Below are 23574 nucleotides of genomic sequence, written 5' to 3'. Positions count from 1 at the left end.
CTGCCTCCCTCTCTGTGTCATGTCTGATTTGGAGTCTCCCAGCTAGGCTACCTCTGTGCTAATACCATGAATGTGCTTGGTGGCAACTGTGGTTGTTACTCCTTGCCCCCGCCCTTTAGGTAGGTGCCTGACTAATCGGTCCCCAGAACCAGGAGCAGACAGATTTGCGTGCAAGGACAGATCCTTCTTTACCAGTGGCTTGGCTGAGTCCCTTCCAGGCAAATGACTAAACCACCAAAAATGAGCTTCCCTAAAAAACCATCAAGGAGGTTGCTGATCATAATTCATTTCTGCTGGTTCTTATCAGCCTTGTGTTCCCCGTACAGTCAGTTTTATTAGATTCCTTCTCAGGAAGCATCTAATTGCCCCTTTTTTTGTGTATAATTGACTCTTTTTTTCTTTTTTTAAGAAGGTATATAGGGTCTCTTGGGTGGCTCAGTCAGTTAAGTGTCTGCCTTTGGCTCAGGTCATGATCCCAGGGTCTTGGGATCAAGTCCCGCATCCGGCTCCTTGCTCAGTAGGGAGCCTGCTTCTCCCTCTGCCTGACACTCCCCCTGCTTGTGCTCTCTCTCTCTCTCTCTCTCTCACACACACACAAATAAATAAAATCTTAAAAAAAAAAAGTATATAAAGTATGCATGCAACTGGGCCTGGGGACCTCATTCTAATCACTTGGACCCCCATTTTTTTTATTCAGACTGATCAGGGCTGGTTGATGCCCCCAGTTTCTTAATGGCTGACTGGTTTTTTCCTTTTGTGCAGTATAGATCTGAATAATCAGCCAAAAATGAGACTTGCACAGGGAAGTGGTATCTTGTACCTTGTGGGTGGTTCTCTTTTCTCCCTCCACTTGCTGGAAACCTCACCCAAAAATCCTACCCTTGTTTTTTAAGCCTACCTGCAGGTCACATACTAAGAGCCACCTCCAGAATGTTTCACAAGCATCTGGCTAATATGTGTGGGGACTGGTGGCCAAGTTTAGGGTATGACCAAACACTGGGGCTTCCTGAGGAGCCACAGGGGCCCGAGTATGAAGGCTCAATGGTGGACTCGTGCATGTCCCTCCTCTGAATGGCTGTGGACAAACACTGAGAAAGAGGGGGACCCTTGGCTCTGGCCTCGTCGAAGAGCCTGAGCACACAGTTGCACACCCCAGCACCCAGACCAGAGATGAGATTTTATTACGACTTTGGCTAAGGAAGCCTGGCCATTTCAGAAGCTGGCTCTTTTCTTCTTCTTCTCTAGAAAAAGCGATCTCAGGGGAGAAGAGTTTTCTGTGAATCCTCAGGAAAGACCACTGGTGCCTCTATGTTTTTGAAGGTAGAGACATAATCCAAGAAAGAATACAACCCACAAGGTACAAGAGACCATTTCGCTACCCTATTATTTTGCTTCTACTATTACCTTTTAATAACAAATCCTTCTTACCACTGGGGGTACCTATTTGGGGTCAGGTCTGGGTTATGTACTCTCCAGTCCAGGGGGAGTTCCAGTCCCTTGCTTTTCCTCCATTGGGTACCCTCTGCCTTGGTTTTGATTTCTTTACTGCTGACTAGCCCACCTGAGGAACGCAAGCAGCCAGAGATGCATTTAACCAGTTTGGGGATATCAAGGAAAGAGTGATGGAAGATTTCAGTAAGTCATCTGAAGCAAAGTTATTCATGCCATTCCTATGCACACAGGAAATGAAGACTGTATTATTTGAAAAAAAAAAAAAAAATAACCGGTGTGGGAGTCACCTAACCAAGAACCACAATGTGAAGTGAAAAAGATCACTAAAATGTGTCCAGGAAGTTACTCGAAGAAATCCTCCAGAAAAAAAAAAAAAAAATCATCATAGAGGATTTAGTTGTTCAACCGGTCACTCAGACCAAACTTCCCAGGTCCTTTCCACAAGTGATGCTTTAATAATGCCTTTGTGAGCCTAAAACCATGGTCCACAGGGAGATTTCAGAGGGTAATTAACGGCTGACGGCTATCAGATATTATGCAGTGAAGCGAAGCGTCTGACTTCTCAGGAACTTTCTGGGAAAGCAATGTCGATCAAAAACAAAGGGTGCGCCTCTGGGGCCCTCCCGAGTCTGTCATCCTTTCATGCCAGGTGAATCTGAAAAACAAAAATCCCTGACATCACCATTGGTTCCGGGACTCCTCTGACTTTCCTGGTTCTCTTGGTGGCTCTTTGGGAGAGAAGGAGCCCCGCGCTGCCCCCTGGCTTAGAGAGGGCTGGGCGTCGGCACTCGGGCTGGTGGGCAGGTTTTCTCAGGACCAGATGCTTCATCGTGGGGGGCTTGTCCTGTGCACTGTCGCGGGCTTAGCAGCACCCCTGGCTTCCACCCAGCGGATGCGACCAGCACCTCTCCCCCAAGTCGTGACCATCGAAAATGTCTGCAGACATTGCCAGTGTCCCTGGGGAGGGCAGCCCCAGCGGAGAACCAGGAATCCGAGTGGAGGGCAAGGCAGCTGGAGCCCAGACTGAGAGAGAATTCCCTAAGCCGATAGCCATGCCTAAGCCAATAGCCACTGCCATCTCTCCTTTCTCTTTCTTTCTTTCCTTCCTTCCTGCCTGCCTTCCTTTCTCTCTTTCCTCCAAGTCTTTTCACTGGGTTCAAAAAAGGACATAGCCGGGGTGCCTGGGTGGCTCAGTTGGTTAAGCGACTGCCTTCGGCTCAGGTCATGATCTCAGGGTCCTGGGATCAAGCCCCGCATCGGGCTCCCTGCTCAGCGGGAAGCCTGCTTCTCCCTCTCCCACTCCCCCTGCTTGTGTTCCCTCTCTCGCTGTTTTTCTCTCTGTCAAATAAATAAACAAAATCTTTAAAAAAAAAAAAAAAAAGGATATAGCCACACATGCCTCCAAAAAAGACGAGTTGGTGAAATGCAAATGAATCTCCAGGAGGGAGGTATTTTGAAACTGGGAAAGTACTGTTCCTTTGGCTAGCATTTTTGGGCAAGCATGTACTCATCGATTCGAGAAGGCATTTAACACTTGATTAGTCACCGAGTGTGTTATTTCATTTCATCTCTTTTAAATTCCCTGAATGGTTATTAACACCTCCTGCATCTCACGGATGAGGAAGCTGAGGCTCAGAGGTGACAACTTGCTCAAGATCATGCAGCTCAAGGGACTGCTGCCTTGGGGCACGCTTCAAGGTTGTGCCGGCTGACAGTGTTAGCGTGCAAGGCGTCCCCGGAGCTGCACAACTCACGCAGCCCCAGGAAGGCAGGTCTGTCTGAACGCAGAGGACCCTTTCCGCTCTATCTTCTGCGTACAGTGCTAAGCACCACTCTGGAGAGCCCCACGCTTGTAAATAACATTTCACTCTATCCAAATGGGAGGTCCCCACATCTCCTAACCTTGGTGAGCCGGTCTCATATGCCACAAAGCTCAGTAGGATACATTTAGCATGGACAGGGGAAGGGCCCTTAGGCCTGCAAACGGTGATTCTGGGGATGCCGAGGGTCCTAAAGCAGAAGTGAGCTAAACTCTTGGTGGAAGAGGCTGGATATTAATGGTCACAACTGTGTTGTAGAAGAGGAATCCCCTCTCCATATGGGTGGACCGGTTTCTTAACCGTTTAGGAATTGGTTCCAATTTGCAGGGCCTGGTTCAAGATGAAAATGAGGGGTTCCTTGTTCAAAAATGATTAAGCTATTTGAGATGGCAACAACAGAGCACTACACTGAGCCCTGGGGCCCTTCTGGGTGTGGGGATCAGTGTGTGAGGCTCACATCATGGGATCCTGAGGCTGGCCCTGCCGGGTAGACACAGCCCCGGGAACATTCTGCTCACAAATGTCCACTAGCTCTTCCTTCCCTTTGATGCCTTTCCTGCAGCTTCTGATGTTCCCAGAGCATTTCCTTAATCTCAAGGTGTCCTGTTTAGAAACAAGGTTATTCCTTGAAAACAAAAAAGCATTCCCAAACTGAAACACCCAAGCTCTCTGAATATCAGGATAAACATAATTAATTCAGGAGAATATACTTCCTTCCTTTCCTCAGGAGGAGTGTGCAGGAAGCAACTTTGTGCTTTGACCTGAGGTTCAGCTAATGCACATAACAGGGAGAGAGCTGGAAAGCTGAAAAAGGAGTATGCTTGCATCAAAAAGGAAGACAACCACTTGGGTTTGGAACACAGCACAAGGACAAGGAGAGAAGCCTGATGAGCTGCAGGGATCTGGGATGGGGGGGGAGCGGGGCAAGCGGGGGGTGGGGGCAGGATTGAGCCAGAGAGACTGAGGGAGGATTGTAAGAAGTTTTGTTCTGTGGTTGTTAATCGGATCCTCTCAACGCTTTAACACTCTTTAATAAAGACTTGAATTGCATTTCTGGTGCGTTTTGGTTATAGGGCATTTTAAACGCAGCTGTGCTGAGATTGGACCCCCATGGGATCCCTGGTCAACAGGTGTTACCCCTTCTCGGTCTAGATGGTAAGTTAGTCGCACAGAACAGAAAGAAACTCCATCTGTAAAATGGCAAATAGACAGCTCCAATCCAGATTATGTGATAAGTACGTTTGGTGGTTGATGGTTCCGATTGGTATAAAAAGGCCAGATTTGACATGTATTACTATTTACTTAGCGATCACAGAAATGTCTAATGGAAATACTGCTCTCAGCTAGGTTGAAAGAAGTCTCAAAAACAACTAACTCCAAAGGACAACGTTCATGGTAGCCACCTTGTGTAAGGATGATGTTTAGAGAAGATGTGGTGAGTGTGGCTGAATTACTGTATGAGTAGATGACTAAGCCAGAATGAGTGCGGGTCCCACAGTACTCAGAAAACCAAGAAAATGAATGGCAACATGCTGTCCTTTCACTACTGAGGAAATGTTGCCCACCACCCCCAACAAACATGCGCAGAAAGAAGCAGCTTTTCGGTTAATGCCAGTGTGTTTGCTTATCCATTTCAGAGGTTTGAGCAGGTGATGGGAGCTAGAGCTGTGGATTGGACTTGAGATAAAAGTTGATATTTCTCAGTATTATTGAACAAAGAATGTTAGAGCTAAATGTAAGCATAAGGCAGCAGGAATGGAACCTGAGTTCAATTTCAAATCTTTTATGGTATTTCACAACTAAGAGGGTAAGTTGTATTCATGACCTCATCTACTGTTTTAACTCCATATAAAATATAGAACAAGGGTTGGCAAACATATAAAAGTATAACTTCAGAAAGAGAGAGAGAAGAAAGGAAAGGAAGGGAAGAAAGGGAAAGAGAGAAGGGAAGGAAGGAATGGAGCAGGGAGGGCGGGAGGAAGAAAGAAAGGCAAGAGAAAGAGACGTAGAGAGTCGGATTTAGAATCATCCTCCAAATAAAGATATTTGGGGTATTTATTGCTGGTCTGGTAAATTTGCCAAAGATGGGAACCATGCAATTTACATATCTTATATCCCCAGTTAGTATATCGACTGGACATGGCACATAGGTAGGTTTTACTCCCCACGAAAAGCGGTGAAGTTGGAGTCAGAAGTTCTAGTTCCAACACATCTGTTGACCGTTTTTGAGTGGCCACATAGCACCGGTGGTTAAGAGCTCCAGAGCCAGATACCCTGGGTTCACATTCCGGCTGCACGCCTTACTAGCATTGTCAGTAAGCGTGTCGCAGCCCCTCCGTGCCTCAGCTTCCTCATCTGTAAAATGGTCTGTACGTCATAGGTTGTTATAAAGATCAAATGAGTTACTGCCTGTAATGCACTTAGTACAGGACTTGGCACAAAAGTAAATGCTCAGTAAATGTTCGCACTAATTATTGAAAAAAAATGCGGCTTCGGTTGAAAACACTAGCCCATCTGACTGGCAGTGACGCTGGGAGCTCTGCAACACTTTTTTTTTAATAGCTTTAATGAGATATAATTCACATGCCATATAATTCACTCATTTACAGTGTACAATCCAAGGACTTTCAATATATTCAGTTGTGCGACCATCACCACAATCAATTTTAGAACATTCTCATTTCCCCAGAAAGAATCCCTCACTCCTTAGCTTTCAAGTCTTCATCTTCCCATCCCTCCATCCAAACACACACACAGCCTCAAGCAACCACTAGTCTACTTTCTGTCTCTGTGGATTTGCCTATTCTGGACACTTCAGGTAAACAGAATCAAATGCTACGTGGTCCTCTGTGACTGGCTTCTTTCTCTTAGCACGACATTTCCAAGGTTCATCCACGTTGTAGCACGGGTCAGCATTCAGTCCTCTTTACACATTCTGCAACCCTTCTCGGGAGCAGGTGTTGGGGCAGAAGGATGACTCCCCGGCTGTCCATAGTCCTAGGATGCTTACTCAGACAATTGGGAGGGCAGTAGGGGAAGGGCTCTAGAGGCTGGAAATCTCTCCTGATCAGGAAGCATCATAGGACTGCGGACCGAACCCAGGCTTTGTCACTTGTCAGGGACAAATCTACATCTAGCTCTGCCACGTACCTGGTCAAAGTTCCTCATCTGTAAAAGGAGATGATGCTAGTGTTCTAAGGATTAGAATAATCCTTACGTAAATGGCCTAGGGAGAATCTGCTACATAATTGGTTTCTGAGGTGATAATCAAGGAAAGACGTCACTTGGCTTCATCAATTTCCTTTTCTGCTGTGAGTTACCACAATAATTTTTTAAGCGATACACCAGTTAATGTCTAAAAATCTCTCCTCATGGAACATTCACCTGTAATAGTAATTTCAAGATGAGGCTCCTCCCATTCCCATGCCCAGGGTCCACTGCTATGGATAGAAAGGGAAGAAAGGACAAATCAAACTGCCAAGAAGAGTTGGGGTGACGCTGGGAACCTTATGTGTCATCTCTGACTCCTCCCCAGGTGACTGCTTCCTGACAGTGAAGTCCCACAGGTTACAACACTGACAAACACGGTATTTGACTCATAGAGACGGTTCAGTCACCACCGCGGTGCTGACTATAAAGGAGAAAGGACAGTTAAGTCAGTCTGTGGTTCATGTTTCGTGGCTTCTCTGAAGTTTAGAACCCTTGAAGACAGATTTATCATTCTCTGCTAGATGTGGACAACCAATTACTGATTGAGCAGAGGGCCCTGGTGGCATTCACAGACACCTTGGAGAGGTAACATGCTAACTGGAAGGAACGCAAGATTTGCATGATTTTATTTTGTGTTTTTTGTGTTTTTGTGTTTTTTGTTTTTTAGCTGTGGGGTCCAGAACAAGCTGCTTCCTTTTTAAGATTTTATTTATTTATTTGACAGAGAGAGAGAGCGAGAGAGCACAAGCAGGGGGAGCAGCAGAGGGAGAGTGAGAAGCAGGCTCTCCACTGAGTAGGGAGCCCGATGTGGGGCTTGATCCCAGGACCCTGGGATCATGACCTGAGCTGAAGGCAGATGCTTAACCGACTGAGCCACTCAGGTGCCCCTAAACTGCTTCCTTTTTAAGAAGAAAATTTGGTTTACTTTTAGTTGTACAGATTCTAAATGCATACATTTGTATTTGTAAAAATACATCTCAGTACCTTCTCAAGAGGAAGGGTTTGCTAGACTTTCAGACATTTTTCTATCCATGTATGTATATCATCATCTAAATATATATATATTTATATTTATATAACATTTATATTTTATTTATATGTATATGTAAATATATCTGTATAATCTCTATCCATGTATGTATATAGTTGTCTAAATATACATATATAATTTTGTTGCATGCATGGCATTAAATTGTGTATCCTTCCCAGGCAGTTGGCTTATCTTACTTAGTAGTAAGCGTTGGAAGTCTTCCGATGTCAATCCAATCCATAAAGGGCTGCATCATTTTTTAAACACTGCTCAGCGACATCAATATTGCATAGCACGGCAATACCAGGCTTAATCTCTGTGTTCTTGTGTTGATGACATAGAGCCAGGCTGCAGTTTTTTACACTTACAAAATGTGTCTCAAAACAAACAAACAAACAAACAAAAAAACCCATCCTGCTACATGCTTCCTTGGGCACATAAGTGGTTCTCTATACTAAATACCAAGAAATGAAATTGCTGAATAAGGGGCGCCTGGGTGGCTCAGTCGTTAGGCGTCTGCCTTCAACTCAGGTCATGATCCCGGGGTCCTGGGATCGAGCCCAGTTTCGGCAGGAGGCCTGCTTCTCCCTCTCCCGCTCCCCCTGCTTGTGTTCCCTCTCTCGCTGTGTCTCTCTCTGTCAAATAAATAAATAAAATCTTTTTTAAATAAATAAATAAGAAATTGCTGAATAAGAGAGCATTCACATATTTTATTTTTTTATTTTATTTTTTTTAAAGATTTTATTTATTTATTCATGAGAGAGGAGGAGAGAGAGAGAGAGGGAGAAGCAGAGGGAGAAGCAGGATCCCAAGGAGCAGGGAGCCCGATGCGGGACCCGATCCCAGGACCCTGGGATCATGACCTGAGCCGAAGGCAGACGCTTAACCATCTGAGCCACCCAGGCGCCCCTCACATATTTTGTTTTGATAGATGCTCCAAAATGGGCAGGGCCCTTAACAGAATAGTAGAAGGATGTGGTGATGAAGGGCCGGATTCCTGAGTTCAAACCTTAGCTCTGCCACTTCCTAGCTCACCTTTGCTCTATCAACATTCTTCATCTGTAAAACTAAGATAATCACAGTATCTACTTCATTTCATTGTTAGGAAAATGACATAAGTACAAAGCTCTTCTAAATGGTAGAGTAAGAACTCTGTATTAGCTGCTCTCAGGAGCTTTGGGTTTAACATCAGTAAAAATACCCAAATATCTTCCTCTTAAATTAGAGAACAGACCAGAGGTTATAGGAGAATTCTTTGAATATTTAGAGCCCTCGACTGACGCCAAGTTTTCTTTTGGCCGATCTGCCCCGTTTAGATAGCCGGTGGTGTGGCTGCTCTCAGCAGGAAAGCTGTTGCCAGCTCACAGGGTCAGGGAAGCAATCTCAACCCACGTGCAGAAAACAGGGAACCAGCTCCCCTGGAGCTGTCAGGAAAGCCAGCTGTCAGAGCGCTTTCTCACTGGGGACAGGCAGGATTAGTTCTGATTACCCAGCCTAATCCAATGGCAATTGGTGCCTGCATGAGCCATCTGAGTTACTACAGATTTGGACATCGTGTTAGTTAGGGAAGAGTACCCTCCCCAAAGATGGGTTCTGGGAATTTGGGGAGGTGGGTGGGAAGGAGGCAAACCAGGGGGGAGACAGAAAATGAACATGTCTTGGGTACCTTCTATGTGTCAACCCCCAGGCTGGATGCTTCAGAGACATTATCACATTTAATCCTCACAGCTAAACTACCAAGGTAGGTGTTCTTGCCCATTTCACGGATAATGACTTGAAAGCTTAAGGTAACTTTAAAAGTGTTGATGTAACAAACTTAATTTTTTGCTGTCTGCAAGTGACAGGGTTGGGAAATGAGTCCAGGTTTGGTGGAGCTCAAGCACTGTTTTCTTTCTTGGGTGTGATTTTAGGGTTGTGTGTGTGAAATAGAAGCTAGAAAAGAAGCCCATGAAAAGATGCTCGATATCATTAGTCATTATGGAAATTCAAACAAAAACCATAATGAATGAGATAGCATTTCACAACCACTGGAATGGTTATAACAGGATAGGCAGCCAAATGTGGGCAAAGATATAGGGAAAATCCTCAAGCATCGCTGGGGTGGGAATGTAAAACAGTATAGACACTTTGGAAGACAGTTTGGCAGTTCCTGAAAAAGTTAAACAGGAACTGAACAAAAGACTCAGAAATTCCATTCCTGGGTATCGACCCAAGAGAAATGAAAACATATATCCACCCAAAGACTTGCACACAGATATTCTTAACAGGATTATTCATAATAACCTAAAATTGGAAATAACCTAAATGTGCATTGGAAACAACCTAAATGTCCAATGAGCGAATAGATAGACAAATGGGGTAAAGCCATACCATGGAATACTATGCAGCAATAAAAAGGAGCAAACTTGGATACATGGTACAATATGGATGAACCTCAAAAACATTCCAGTGAAAGAAGCCAGACACAAGAGACCACATATTGTAAGATTCCATTTATATGAGATATCAAAAAGAAGCTACAGAGACCAAAAGTAGACTCATGGTTGCTGGAGGTGGAGGCAGTGGGGAAAACACTGATTAATAATAAATGTGCATGGAATTGCACTACTGGGTATTTACCCCAAAGATACAGATGTAGTGATCCAAAAGGGCACGCGCACCCCAATGTTGATAGCAGCAATGTCCACAATAGCCAAACTATGGAAAGAGCCTAGATGTCCATCAACAGATGAACGGATAAAGAAGATGTGGGGTGTGTGCGTATATATATACATATATACAAGGAATATTATGCAATCATCAGGAAAATGAAATCTTGCCATTTGCAACAACGTGGATGGAACTAGAGGGTATTATGCTAAGCGAAATAAGTCAGTCAGAGAAAGACAATTATCATATGATCTCACTGATATGAGGAATTTGAGAAACAAGACAGAGGATCATAGGGGAAGGGAGGGAAAAATGAAACAAGATGAAACCAGAGAGGGAGACAAACCATAAGAGACTCTTAATCTCAGGAAACAAACTGAGGGTTGCTGGAGTGGAGGGGGGGTGGGAGGGATGGGGTGGCTGGGTGATGGACATTGGGGAAGGGTATGTGCTATGGTGAGTGCTGTGAATTGTGTAAGACTGATGAATCACAGACCTGTACCCCTGAAACAAATAATACATTATATGTTAATTTAAAAAAAGGAAAAAAAAATAAATGTGTATGGGAGAGCCTGGATGGCTCAGTCCATTAAGCGTCCAACACTTGATCTCAGCTGAGGTCTTGATCTCACAGTTGTGAGTTTGGGCCCCGTGTTGAGCTCCATGCTGGGCATGCAGTCTGCTTAAAAATAATAATAATAATAATAACAATAACAATAATAAATGTGCATGAGGGATCTTTTTGGGATGATGAAAATGTTCTAAAACTGATCGATGGTGATGGTTGCACAACTTGATAAATTTACTAAAAACATCATTGAACTGAACACTTAGAGAAGGTGAATTATAGGGGTGTGGAGCGGGTGAGCAAAAAAGAAAAGGTAAATTCTATAATATGCAATATATGCCTCAATAAAGTTAATTTTTAAAATAGAACAAAGGAAATGTGCCCTGGAGTTTTGCTTATATGCTACACAAATTTTTCTAAAAACTGAAGTGAAGTTCACATAACAAAATTAATCATTTCAAAGTGAACAATCCAGCGGCATTTAGTACGTTCATAATGTTGTGCAACCATCAACTCTGTCTAGTTCCAAATCAGTATCATTGCCCCAAAAGGAAACCCCCTACTCCCTTTCCCCCTTGCCCCAGCAACCACCAGTCTGCATTCTGTCGCTATGGATCTACCTAGTCTGGATGTTTCATATAAATGAAATCATACAATTAAAAAAAATAGAGGTGAGAAGGAGACAAATATTTCATAAGTTCATACTGAGTTCATTGCAGCCTTACTTGTGATAGCAAAAGACTGCAAACAACCAAAATGTCTACTGGTAGGAATATGCTTATCTGTTTATCTGTTAAATGGAATTTTCTATTTTTAACAGCAATGGGCATTATAAATGAATAAGGCAGTTCTGTATGCTTTGATCTGAAATAATCTCCAAGATACATTGCTCAAAAAAAGCCTGGGTGGCTCAGATGGTTAAGCGTCTGCCTTCGGCTCAGGTCATGATCCCGGAGTCCTGGGATCGAGTCCCACATCGGGCTCCCTGCTCCTTGGGAGCCTGCTTCTCCCTCTGCCTCTCTCTCTGTCTCTCATGAATAAAGAGATAAAAATCTTTAAAAAAATAAAATATAGAAGAGAGGGTAGAGTATGCTATCACTTGTATAGGCAAAAAAAGAAGAATATTCTGATATGCTTATTTATACTCATGATTCTAAAAACACACAAGAAACTGGTAATGTGGTTGCCACTGCGAGGAGACCCAAGTATCTAAGGAAAGGGGTGTGGGGAGCCTGTTAAGGACAGTGACTATGTCTGCAGATCCTTTTGGATAATTTAAATTTATACATGTTATTACCTAATACAATTTAACTTTTAAACATTAATAGCGAACAAATCCGTGTGCCTGACAGTGTGCCTGGCACATATCTGTGCTGACCTCCGAGGTGTAGCTGCTGCTTGCTCTGCATTCAGAAGTTGCTCAAACTTCTTTGGCGGTAGAATAGAGTCTTTCCACTGGTACTCCTCCCTGCTATTTGAATCTATGACAGTTTCCAATTTTTTAAGGGAGGGCTAAAAACAAAGAGCTCAAGGTTAAATGAAACATGTGAGAGAGTTTCGTACCTCCCTGATTTTACGATTGAAAAATGCCCTGAAACAGGGAGCTCAAGTGACTTTTCCAAGGTCACACTGCTTGTTAGTGGCAGAGTCCACGATTCTTGATTCTGATTTTCAACTTACTCTCTCTTGAGAGGATATATTCCTCTGCCGGGCTTATCCTGGTCCTTTCTCAGGGTAAAGACAGGGTAGAAAGGAAAGATCATGATGCTACCAACATACAGAGCATGACAGTGTTGTTAATGAGACCAGCTGCCATGGATTAACTGGTTAACATCACTTTGGTTTGAGGCTGAACGTGGTGGGCTGAAGGCCGTGTCCCTTCCAGGCACGTGTCATCAGAGTCCTCACGGTGTTGTGAAGAAACCCTCTCTCTGGTTCTTCCGCATCTTGTCCTCTGCTTTCTCCTAGGCTCCCTGTGTCCCTCCTCGGAGAGAATATCTATTTTAAATTGGACCAAGAGGTGTGCAATTTCAGGCATCTGCAGATAGGGGAGCCCCTGGGAAGAGTTATCTTCCCGTCCGTCCCCTCCCTGCCTGGGACGGGGAAGGAGTGCTGTGGGGAGTGCCAGCGTCCCCTCGGCCACCTTCCTCCACCACCCTTCCCCCAGCCAGTCAGAAGGTCTCAGGAGAAAACTGTGTGTTTGGGCCTCCGCTTGCCTTGTTTTCTGAAGAATTACTTTAATTGTTCATTATCAAATTGTTTTTAGTAAAGTGTGCCTTAGAGATAAGGTGCACCCCCCCCCCCAAGGAAAGCGGGGGAGTAGTCCTGCGTCCGTGGAGTTCGTTGCATTCAAACACAGGATTCTTCTGTGGGAGATTCTTTTCATTTGTTTGGCCTGGAGTTTGAAGCAGGCCCATCCTAAACCCGGTAAAGTATCCACGCTGCCCACGACTAACCTCGTGACTAAGGGAAGAGATGGCTTGACTTTAGAGTATATCCCAAACCTCCCAGACTGGCCATTTCCCTTGTCCTCCTAACTGCATTCCCCTGTGCCTCTCCCATCACTCAGCCTGGGGACCAACGTGTGGAACCTCACCCTTCCTGCTTCGTGAGCCCTGATTGGTCCAAATTGGTCAAGCACTCTTGCTCAGTGATTGGCTTATAACCTAATTCTAAGCCAGTCAGCACGCGGCTCCCTCCAGAAAGTGGTTCAGGGGTGATCCAATCAGTGCAAAGCTTAGGTCTTTTCACTGCGTCCTGTAAACAGGAAAAAGAACGCGTGCGGAGCCCAGGGGTGGGTACCATTTGAGACTGTGGAAAGCCAGCCTGAGGTTGAAACCAAAGCTCAAAGAAGAACAGAGTCTCCAGAAATGCAGAGAACCAGAACCAGGGACCGAACTCCTGGACTTTTCAGTTGTGTGAGCAGTACATCCCCACTGTTGCCGTTGCTTAAGCTAGCTTGAGTTGATTTTTGATTGTTCCTTCTTGAAAGCATACCAAAGCATCCATAGCTTCCCCACCCCGGCCCATGGTGCCTGAAATTCCTACCACTGGCCCTCCATTCCACATCTCCGTGTCATACGTGCCTTCGCCAAGCTACAAGCAGAAGGGACAGATTTAAGATTAGAGAGCTTAATCAAAGAATGCTTCTCCAAGAAAGTTCTGGGGACACCTAACATAACCACATGAATTTGAGCTCCATTTGTATTTGCCTCCTGTCTCTTTCTGCCCTTTGTGTTTTGTTTTGCTTTTTGTTGTTTACACAGAAAGAACACTTTCCATCTGGTTCTTATGTTCAGTGCCACCAGTTTTCAAACTCCAGCTCAAGTGCTAGCTTGTCCTTGAAGCTTCCCCTGAGAGCCTCAGCTAGAAAAAAACAGCTCCCTCCCAAAGGGTGAACCGCTTACCTCAGTGTGCCCCGCCCACACTCAGTATCCCCCTACAGACACACTCCACTGAGAGATGTCTGCCTGCAAGACAACTCCTGGGTTTATCTTTTGTATTTACCCCAGCTCCAGCATACTGAGGCCAGGCCTTCCACATCTCTTGAGAAGGAGGCAAGTTTAGTGATTGGAAAGAATAGATTTTCCTCAGGAATTACAGGCCAAAGAAACGGCTAAAGCAATGGTTCTCAGGTGTGGGTCCCTGGACCACACCATCAGCATCACCTGGGGACTTTTCAGAAATGCAAATTCTTGGGAACTTCAGAACCAGAAACTCTGGGGGTGGGACCCAGTAGCCTGCGTTTTAACAAGCTCTCTGGATTCTGTTGCACTTTATAGTTTGAGAACCACTGGACTAGAGGAAAATCTTAAACTACTGACTGAGGAGCAAATGAGCCTGGTTATCCAAGAGCAGGACTGAAGATCAACGTGAGTTGTGGGTCTTTTTCTCTCATGTAGGTTGGGCATTTATTCTCTCCTTTTTGCCAACCCTAAGATGACATGCTTACTTTCCCCCAAGTTTCTTTACATTTCTGAAGTTCTAGATTTCCTTTTTGGCAGAATTAAACCCAAAATAACAGGGTTCCTTGTGGATCTGTCAGTAGCTCAAGCAAAGAATTTATCAAGCTACTCTGATGTGTCTGGGCAAAAGCTGTGGTGTAGCTCAGGAAAGACAGTGCAATAATAAAGATGTGCATAACATTCTTTGGAGCTGTTCATGAGGCCTGCTTGTGACCCTCGTCTGCTCCATCCCTCAGCGCCTGACTCACCCTCACTCCAGAACAAGGAAGCATCCTGTTCATTATGCACTTTCATCACTGACCTCGAAATTCCTCGAAATGGCTCCTGAAATGCACCCCGCCCCCCGCCAGCTACTATCTCCGCTCAGCCCCCATGGCTAGCCCATTTCAGAGTGTTTTCACATGCCCTCACTCCACTATGCCTCTGTCCAAGCAAAAAGGGATCAGTGAAAGGGGCAGCTAGAATCTTTGAGAAAAGACCGGACTTGTGCCTTAATTTTCGTAATAATCACAGAGATATCACCTTGTATGCAGAGATTTAACTTTACCCTCCATTCCTATGAATTATGAGAACTCATATTTAAATATGGTACGGATATATGCTAAGAAGTATCAGATCCGATGATGTTGAGAAATCTCTACCTCTCCTTTTAGATAATAAATATACCATCAACCATTTTCAAACAGAAAATAGTTTTTCTTATTTATTGCAGATGCATTCTAAAATATAATCCTTTTTTGTTTTGCTCTCAAACCCACTGTTTTTAAGTACAGAAAGTTCCTCAAAAAATCTAATTGCCTATGTTATTTTTGTTTTATCGTGGCACCGAAGTCAAAAATGTGTCACTTCCACTATAATAGTTTGTATTATGAAAGCATTCAGAAGTTTTAGCAAAAAAAAAAAGAATTTTTTTAATTAACCAAGGAGAAGAACTGAACTTTGGGGAGAAGCTAGGATGTGACAGATACTTAGGTATATTTATCATGTCCCCATCACTCCTGTCAGAATGGATGTTGCTACCTTTGTTTTATAGGTGAGAACCCTGGAGTACAGACAAGCTGGAAAACTGTGCTAGAGTGAGGATTTGATTGGAAATCTGACTCCAGAGCCTGGACTTTACTCAGCAGCCCCTGCCCCCACACACACACCTCTACCCAGATTAGAACATCTACTGCTTCCTCCTTGCATAGGCTGATATCTACATGCAGGTGTGCATGGGGCACTTAAAAACCAGTTAGATTGGGGGAGGGTGGTTTTTGCAGGTGACAAAAACAGGAATTCCACCCCACCTAAAAGTCTTCCCCAAAGTGTGAATGTTTTGCAAAAACTTCAAAAGGACAGTGTAATTTGGCACCAGATTTGTTTTAATTTGTTTTAAATCCTGATTTCCAAGATCTGAACATGTTTATTGACCCTCAGTGCCCGCTAATACAGAATTTGTTGATTTGTTCATTCAGAAGTTCACTCACAACATCCTGGATTTTGGTTCAGAAGCCTCGCAGCAAAGCAGCTCATTCAATTTACCCTTAGCTGGTATGCTGTAAAGAAACATGTATGTAACTGACACCCGTCATCAGTGGTTTTTAAGTTTAGATGTGTTCATCCAAATGCAATGTGACAGTGGCACCATTTTATCGATGGATTTTTTTGATTGACTTTTTGCCTTAGATTTTTAAAGACTCTGTTTAACAACTGGAGTACAAGATCATGCCTATAGTTAACAATACTGTGTTGTACACTTTAAAATTCATCAGGAGGGTAGATGTCATGTTAAATGTTCTTCCCTCCGTTTTTTCTTTTTTTTTCTTTTTTTTCTTTTTTTTAAAGATTTTATTTATTTATTTGAGAGAGAGAGAATGAGAGACAGAGAGCACGAGAGGGGAGAGGGTCAGTGGGAGAAGCAGACTCCCCGCCGAGCAGGGAGCCCGATGTGGGACTCGATCCCGGGACTCCAGGATCATGACCTGAGCCGAAGGCAGTCGGTTAACCAACTGAGCCACCCAGGCGCCCTCTTTTTTTTTTTTAAAGGGAAAGGAGAGGAAAGCAAATCTACTTAATGACTTGATGAATGTCTGCATCAGCCATTTTGAAATGCCTGATAGCTTTTCAGCAATTTGCATTCTGGGTGTCATTCTGTGTCCACCCAGAAAGTGGGGATTTTCAATCACTCATATAATCCAAGAAATAACTTTTGACTAAAATCCTCAAATACTTGAGGCAAAAGGATCTGGGGCCTGAGTTACCTGGATAATTACTTCAATTTTTCATGTTACTTTGCAAAGCCTTTGCAGATCACTCCTTCAAGTCATCCTATCTGTTTGTTTTCTCTAAGTGTTGAGATAGCCCTGATGTGAGTCAATTTTAATTATTTAAACAGACATGAAAAAAATCATTTCCAAAAAAAGGGTTTGAATGGACTTAAACAACGAATGTTAATTTGGCCACTTTAAAACCCTAGATAGCCAAATATGCCAGACAGCCCCTACTTGTTCCCTTCTGTTCCATTTCATAAGGAAACCATCAGCTTTGTTCCTTATTGCAGAAAATGCAAACAACTACATATTTAAAGCACAGCCATTCCTTATGTAAAAACCAAAGTCTAGATACTTACTTTTCAATACCTTTTGTCCAAGAGACATGATAGGAGGGCTGGCTCGGCTGTGGGTTCCCCAGGCTGTGTGGGAGGAATTGATTGGGTGTCCCTGCTCCCGGGACTGGGGATTCAGAGGAGTTACAGGGTTCAGGGTCTTTTCCACGTTCGAGTCAAAGCACAGTTGGGTCTGTTTCCAGAAAAGCTCCTATCTTCCTAAGAGGGAAAATTCCGTGCCCAGAGAAGTTCTGGAAGAAGACATTTTCCCCTTTGCCCTTGAATGAACTAGGTCATTGCTGAAGCTGGATAATATTTTTGAGCATCACTGTGATGAAACTTGAGGGCTGTTTCTGCAGGAGGTGTGACACTTCTTGACGCGGCCGCCAGGGAGGCCCTGGCAGAGGGGCCTGGTGAAATGCAGCTCCAGTGAGCTGACGAAATGCAGACGAGCTGTCCCTGAGGAAGTGGCTTACCTCTCAGAAAAGCAGAATCTTGCTGTCTGATAAAGTCCCTGAGGCCAGAGTAACACCAGCAGGTCTCATACCAAGAATACCAGGCACTGAAGTACACATAGGAAACCCGTGGAGGGGGCGGAGGGGGTGGAGGGGAGGTGAAAAGAAGAGACACTGTGTCGTTCGTTTAGAACTGGCATTACAGTTCTCTGAAGTCCTCTGAGAAACGCAGAAGCCACAGCAGGGCAGGATCCACCCTCCTCCCTCCTCCCGTCGCGGTCCTCCCCCCACATCCCTCCCTCCCTCTCTCTCTCTCTCTCAGTTTCTCTCTCACACACGCACACGCACACGCACATTCTCTCTCTTCCTATTCTGACTATTGTAGTAAGAAGAGAAGAGAGGAAGAACACAAGAAAACCATAGAGAAATACCACAAATCCGTCAAACTGTCAAGAATTGTTCGTGTTACGTACCAAAGTAGAATTTGTCAGGCGGGCATTTCTTTGAAATTTGTCCAAATCCAAGACAGAAGATAAAAAATCCTGAAGTATTCTGCTGTAACTAATTTGCCTCTCTGGAAAAGTGTGTGCCACACCTGGAAACAGACAGCTTGGAAAGAAACTTCTTAAGACACTCACAGAGAGGGCTAAAATTAGCAGCTCTGAGTGGGTGACTTTGAAAGGGACATAACTGGATATATTCACTCTGTCCTGGGCAGTATAATCCTCAAAAGCAGATTGTTCTTACGTAGCGCAGTGTGTGCATCACTACACCTGGATGGAATGACATTTTCCACAAGATGAAAAGTCATCATCTAAAATTATTAAATATCAAGAAGTATACGGTTGATGTGTTCTGTTTCTCAGTTTTATCTTCATGTGAGAAGAAAGATATTGAAAGCTGAGAGACCCTAAAATAATGTCTGTCTCTTTGGGAACACATCTATGAAATGCAACCGGATGCAGAAATTACCACCCCTTGGTGATGGCAGGCATCAGCTGATTTTATTTAAAGCTGGATCCTCTTCAGAGAGGCTCTTTCCAAGTAAAAGGAGAGAGTGTTGTTAAGAGAGCCGATAAGAGGAAGGTGTGATGATAAAAAATAAATAAAAGTTATCACACAGCAGCAAGATAGGATAAAGACAAAAGGGAATCAACATCCCAGTGCAGTAAACAGACATATATGGTCGTGAAAGAATTGCGGCCTGGGAGTTCTTAAATGGAAAAGTTGACGCTCATTATGAAACTTGCTTTTGTTCCCGACGGTCTGAAATATGGACTCCTGCAGTGCCTAGCATTCATCTTCTAGTAAAATAAATTTAAGGAGCAGAGGATTTATATATATATATATATATATATATATGTATATATATATATACACTTATATTTATATATATTATATATAGTAGACTTGCCTATATATGTTTTATTGTTCATCTCATTAACCTGCAGCCATAGAATTTCTGTTTTAATCTTAGGTTTGGGGAGCAGGAATAGAAGACAATCAGAAACAGACCTTGGGATTAAACTCAATGAGGCCAGGACACTGTTCTGAATTTTCTGTGATTATTCAAAGGAGGGGATGGATGGTTTAAGGTGTTGAAGAGAAAAAGGAGGGCATATATTTGTGCCCTTTCAAAAGCATCAAAAAATACCGGAGTTTGTGATTAAAAATGAACACCTAAAGATGTATAGCACCATTTCAGGTAAAGTAGTATGGCATAAAAGAAAATATGTGTAAGTTATCTCTTTTTCTGAAGCTAGAGGAGGATAAACAAAGCCCTCCCTCTGTAAGGGGATTGTCCATCCACAAAGCAGAGTTGGAAATGTATTTTTCATCAGATGTCTTAATTGCTTCTCTCAAAGGCTTTTGGGGCTTTGTTATTTTCTTGGCTTCTCAAATGAACAGGTGCCTCACATTTCCTTGGCTTGCTGGGGACCAGATCTAGTCAGTCCCCAACTAATCTGAATATTTAAAGCCAATTCATTAGGTTTGCAAGCTGCTTTTCACTCCCATAAATTGGGCTTGAATTGGTACGTGAGGAGTTTATCTGCTCATTTTATCCTTCCTGGCAGAGAAGGCCCTCAAATGTTCGTGTCTAATGATAGGAGTGATGAATGCGCTGTCCAGCAGAGCACATTCTTGGCAGAGGCTCGGTACCAATCACATGTCAGGTCAGATCAGATTTTCTGCCAGGGTCCTTGGGCCAAGCTGGAGCTGAGGCAGCCACTCCAACTTCACGACACAGTCAACGTTTGTGCGAGTCCCCCACTACTGAGAGCATCAGCTCGGGTTCCCTCTCTCAGCAGTCCATCCCTACGCAGGGTCCAGGGATTCTGATAGTTTCTGCACTGTGTCTGGCATCTTGCTCAGCGGACACGACCTGAATCCAACTCTTGCAACCTTCATTCAGTTCCCCGTATTGCCAATCAGGTAGGTCAACTCAACAGGCATTTTGATCCCTTAAGTACAGTGGCAACAGAAAGATCAATGTAAACAGGGCTGTGTTCTCTCGTGATGTTTCTCATACCAGGTAGCAGATAAAATTCTTCATTAGGATATGAAGTTTAAAAAATATTTGCTAAAGGGACACCTGGTTGTCTCAGTCAGTGGAGCGTGCAACTCTTGATCTCGGGGTTGTGAATTCAAGCCCCTTGTTGGGTGTAGTGATTACTTAAAAATAAAATCTTTATAAAAATACTTGCAAAATAATTTTTAAAATGCAATTTTCTCAGAATTCATATATCCGAAAGGGGCTTTTCCAAATATATGAATGTTGTTTGGAAGTTAGATTTCATTTTCTCCCGAAGTCTCAAAATAATAAATGGGTTACAGAACACCTTACAGAACTATTTAATCCATCATGTTCCCAAAGTACCGTATTTCAGCTTCCTAAAACCACAAGGATCAAAACTAGGTTAAAATTCAATTTAACTAAATATGGAAGTCTAAATATCTGCAAAAAAATATCCAGACTTCAACTTCCAAGATAAAATTTTGGCACAGTTTTAGTGTGCCAAAAAAGTATTACAACTCTCAGAACAGGAGCAAAATTCCAATTTCCATAAATTTGTATGCTAAACTCTAAGACAATTACTAAGTAAAATTAATTAGTTGAACAGTGCATAGAAATTTAAATTCTAAAAAATATTTGTGTGTGCTGTTTATACTATTTTATAAAATTTTCCTCTTTAAGGCTTTACTTCTGATTCTAAGAGCAATATAAACTCTTCACTGAAAATCTTTCATATTTTGATTTTGAAATCTCCCACTACCCAGAGATAGCCACCCTCTTGACATATTTCCTTTGATCTCTTTTATTTTCCCTTTCTGGGTGCTCATACATTCAGAAAGTGACATTAATGGATGAAAAGTATGAAAATTTTAAGGTTTTTGAAACATATCATCAAATAAAATGCTAGCAGTTATATTGTATTACATTTCCACCAGCAGGTCTGAGCCCACCCATCTCACTGAGAGGACAACATCTGGCACTAAGCACATCACTGAAAATAATCTGGTAATCTAAGAAGCAAAACTGGTATTTTAATGTACATTTCTTTGATTACTAATAAGGCTCAAAATTGTTTCATGTGTTCATTGGCCCTTTTTCTTTTACAGACTGTCTCTAATTTTTTTGGTCAACCTTGAGTATTTTCCTTTGGCACATATAAAAGAATTTCATATGTAATTTGCTAGATATGGGCCCTATCTTCCAATTTATGGTCTGACCTTTTATTTGTGAAGTTCTGATATACAGAAGTTTTGAATTTTTATTTACTAAAAACGATCTCGGGGTGAGGAAGGAAGGAGGAATTGTTTAATGAGTTCTGGGTTTCAGTCTTGCAAGATGAAAAGTTCTGGAGTTCTGTTTCACAACAATGTGAGTATACTTAACACTGCTCAGATGCACACTCAGAAATGGCAAATGTTGTTATTTTTTAAATGACAACAAAAAAGAAAACTATCTTTTTCCTATGGTTTCTTCCTGGGCCTCTAATGCCACCATCCCTCTGCGCGCTTACCTACCATCCATGCGGCTACAGGCAGAGCAGAGAGTAAAGTTGGGTCTGAATCAAGCCCTTCCCCCCTTTTCATGTCACTTCATCTGTGCTGATGTCCTGGATTCATTTGTATCTTTTTCCTTAACCCAGATATCTAAGATTCTCAGTTTCCTTGCTGTTGTAGGGGCTTCCACCCTTTGCAACTAAGAGATTGATATGGATAGGATTTGATTTGAAAACTAGATTTTCCCCTCATTAAAAATATAATGAAATGGGAGTTAAGACTTTTAACTGTGACTGAATAAAGAGGCTGGAAAATCTTCTCCCTCGAAAGCAACTATAAAGATGGATAATACAAAAAAATAAATAAATACAGACAAGCAGCCATTTTAGTGCTCTAGATATCAACCAGAGGCATGCAAAAATTTGAGAAGCACTTATGATTGAAAAAGTTCTCAATTTGGGGCACTAACAATGAGTCTCCATGGCATTCTTGCCCACACTTGCTCCCATTCCCCCACCCAGCTCCAAGGTCATGGAGGTTCTGCTAGGGCAGGCTGGGAACACTGGCATTTTCTCTGCCATGGTCAAAGAGGACTCACTGGATTTGGAGCCGTGGAAAACACCTATGCCCAGCAGTGTTAGCAATGGAACTAACTCTTGGTAGCAGATGAATGGAGAAGGCCCACAGCTCTACTAGCTTGAGAATGGGATTGGGGTTCGGGCAAGCATCTGTGTGGCTGAGGCTGCAGGAATGTGCAGTGGAGACCAGGGAGGATCCAGCTGTCCATCCACACATTCCCAGCATGCACAGAGGAGACATGAAAGGACCCAGCAGAAAGTAAGCATCAGGGCAGATTCAAACATGGCCAAAACTTGAATGTGTTCCCCTACCCACACAGATACGTCGGCAGAGGATGGAAGTTTTACTGGCTCAAGGTATTTGAGCACAACCTCTGTTTAATTGTTAGCTGACATGAGGCTATATAGACACAGGAGTGATCCCCTAGGAAGCCATGCTTTAAAAAAATTTAAAGAGGGGCGCCTGGGTGGCTCAGTCAGTGAAGTGTCTGGCTCTTGATTTCGGCTTAGGTCATGATCTCAGGGGCATGAGATTGAACCTCATATTGGGCTCCACGCTGGGCATGGAGCCTGCTTAAGATTCTCTCCCTCTCCCTCTGCCCCTCCACCACCACCACACCCACTCATACACTCCCACATACTCTCTCTCTCTCTAAAAAAAAAGGAAGGAAAAGAGAGAGAGAGAAAATTAAAGAAAACTGAGTAGAAATACCTGGATCCATGAACTGTAGGGAACAGATTTCACAGATTTATCTCAGGTAAGCTACCAAACCAACAACCAAGCAGCAGCAACAACTTGTGTGTGTTGGGGGGGGGGATGATTAAACTCAGCTACCACACACACACACACACAAGAATTCAGTTACCACAATATATTATCTAAATTTTCAAGTTTTCAACATGAAATTATGAGACATGCAAAGAAATAGGACAGTGTATTCTTACACAGGAAAAAAGCAGTCAATAGAAACTCAGTATTACCCTGATACCCCAAAACCAGACAAAGCCATAACAAGAAAATAAAACCAAAGACCAATGTCTTTCAAAAACTCAAATGCAAAAATCCTTAAGAAAATATTACCGACTGAAATGAGCAACATATGAAAAGGACCGACTCGGATTCATCCTACTAATGCAAGGATGGTTTAACACCTGAAAGTCAGTGTAATACACTGTTAATAGTATAAAAGACAAAACTACATGATCATCTCAACAGAGGCAGAAAAAACATTTGGTAAAATACAACATCCAT

The sequence above is a fragment of the Eumetopias jubatus genome, unplaced genomic scaffold, assembly GCF_037043125.1.
Source record: "Eumetopias jubatus isolate StellerSeaLion01/CBP00866 unplaced genomic scaffold, mEumJub1_p1.0 scaffold_16, whole genome shotgun sequence".
NCBI lineage: Eukaryota > Metazoa > Chordata > Mammalia > Carnivora > Otariidae > Eumetopias > Eumetopias jubatus.
Note: the sequence above shows the minus strand (reverse complement) of the source record.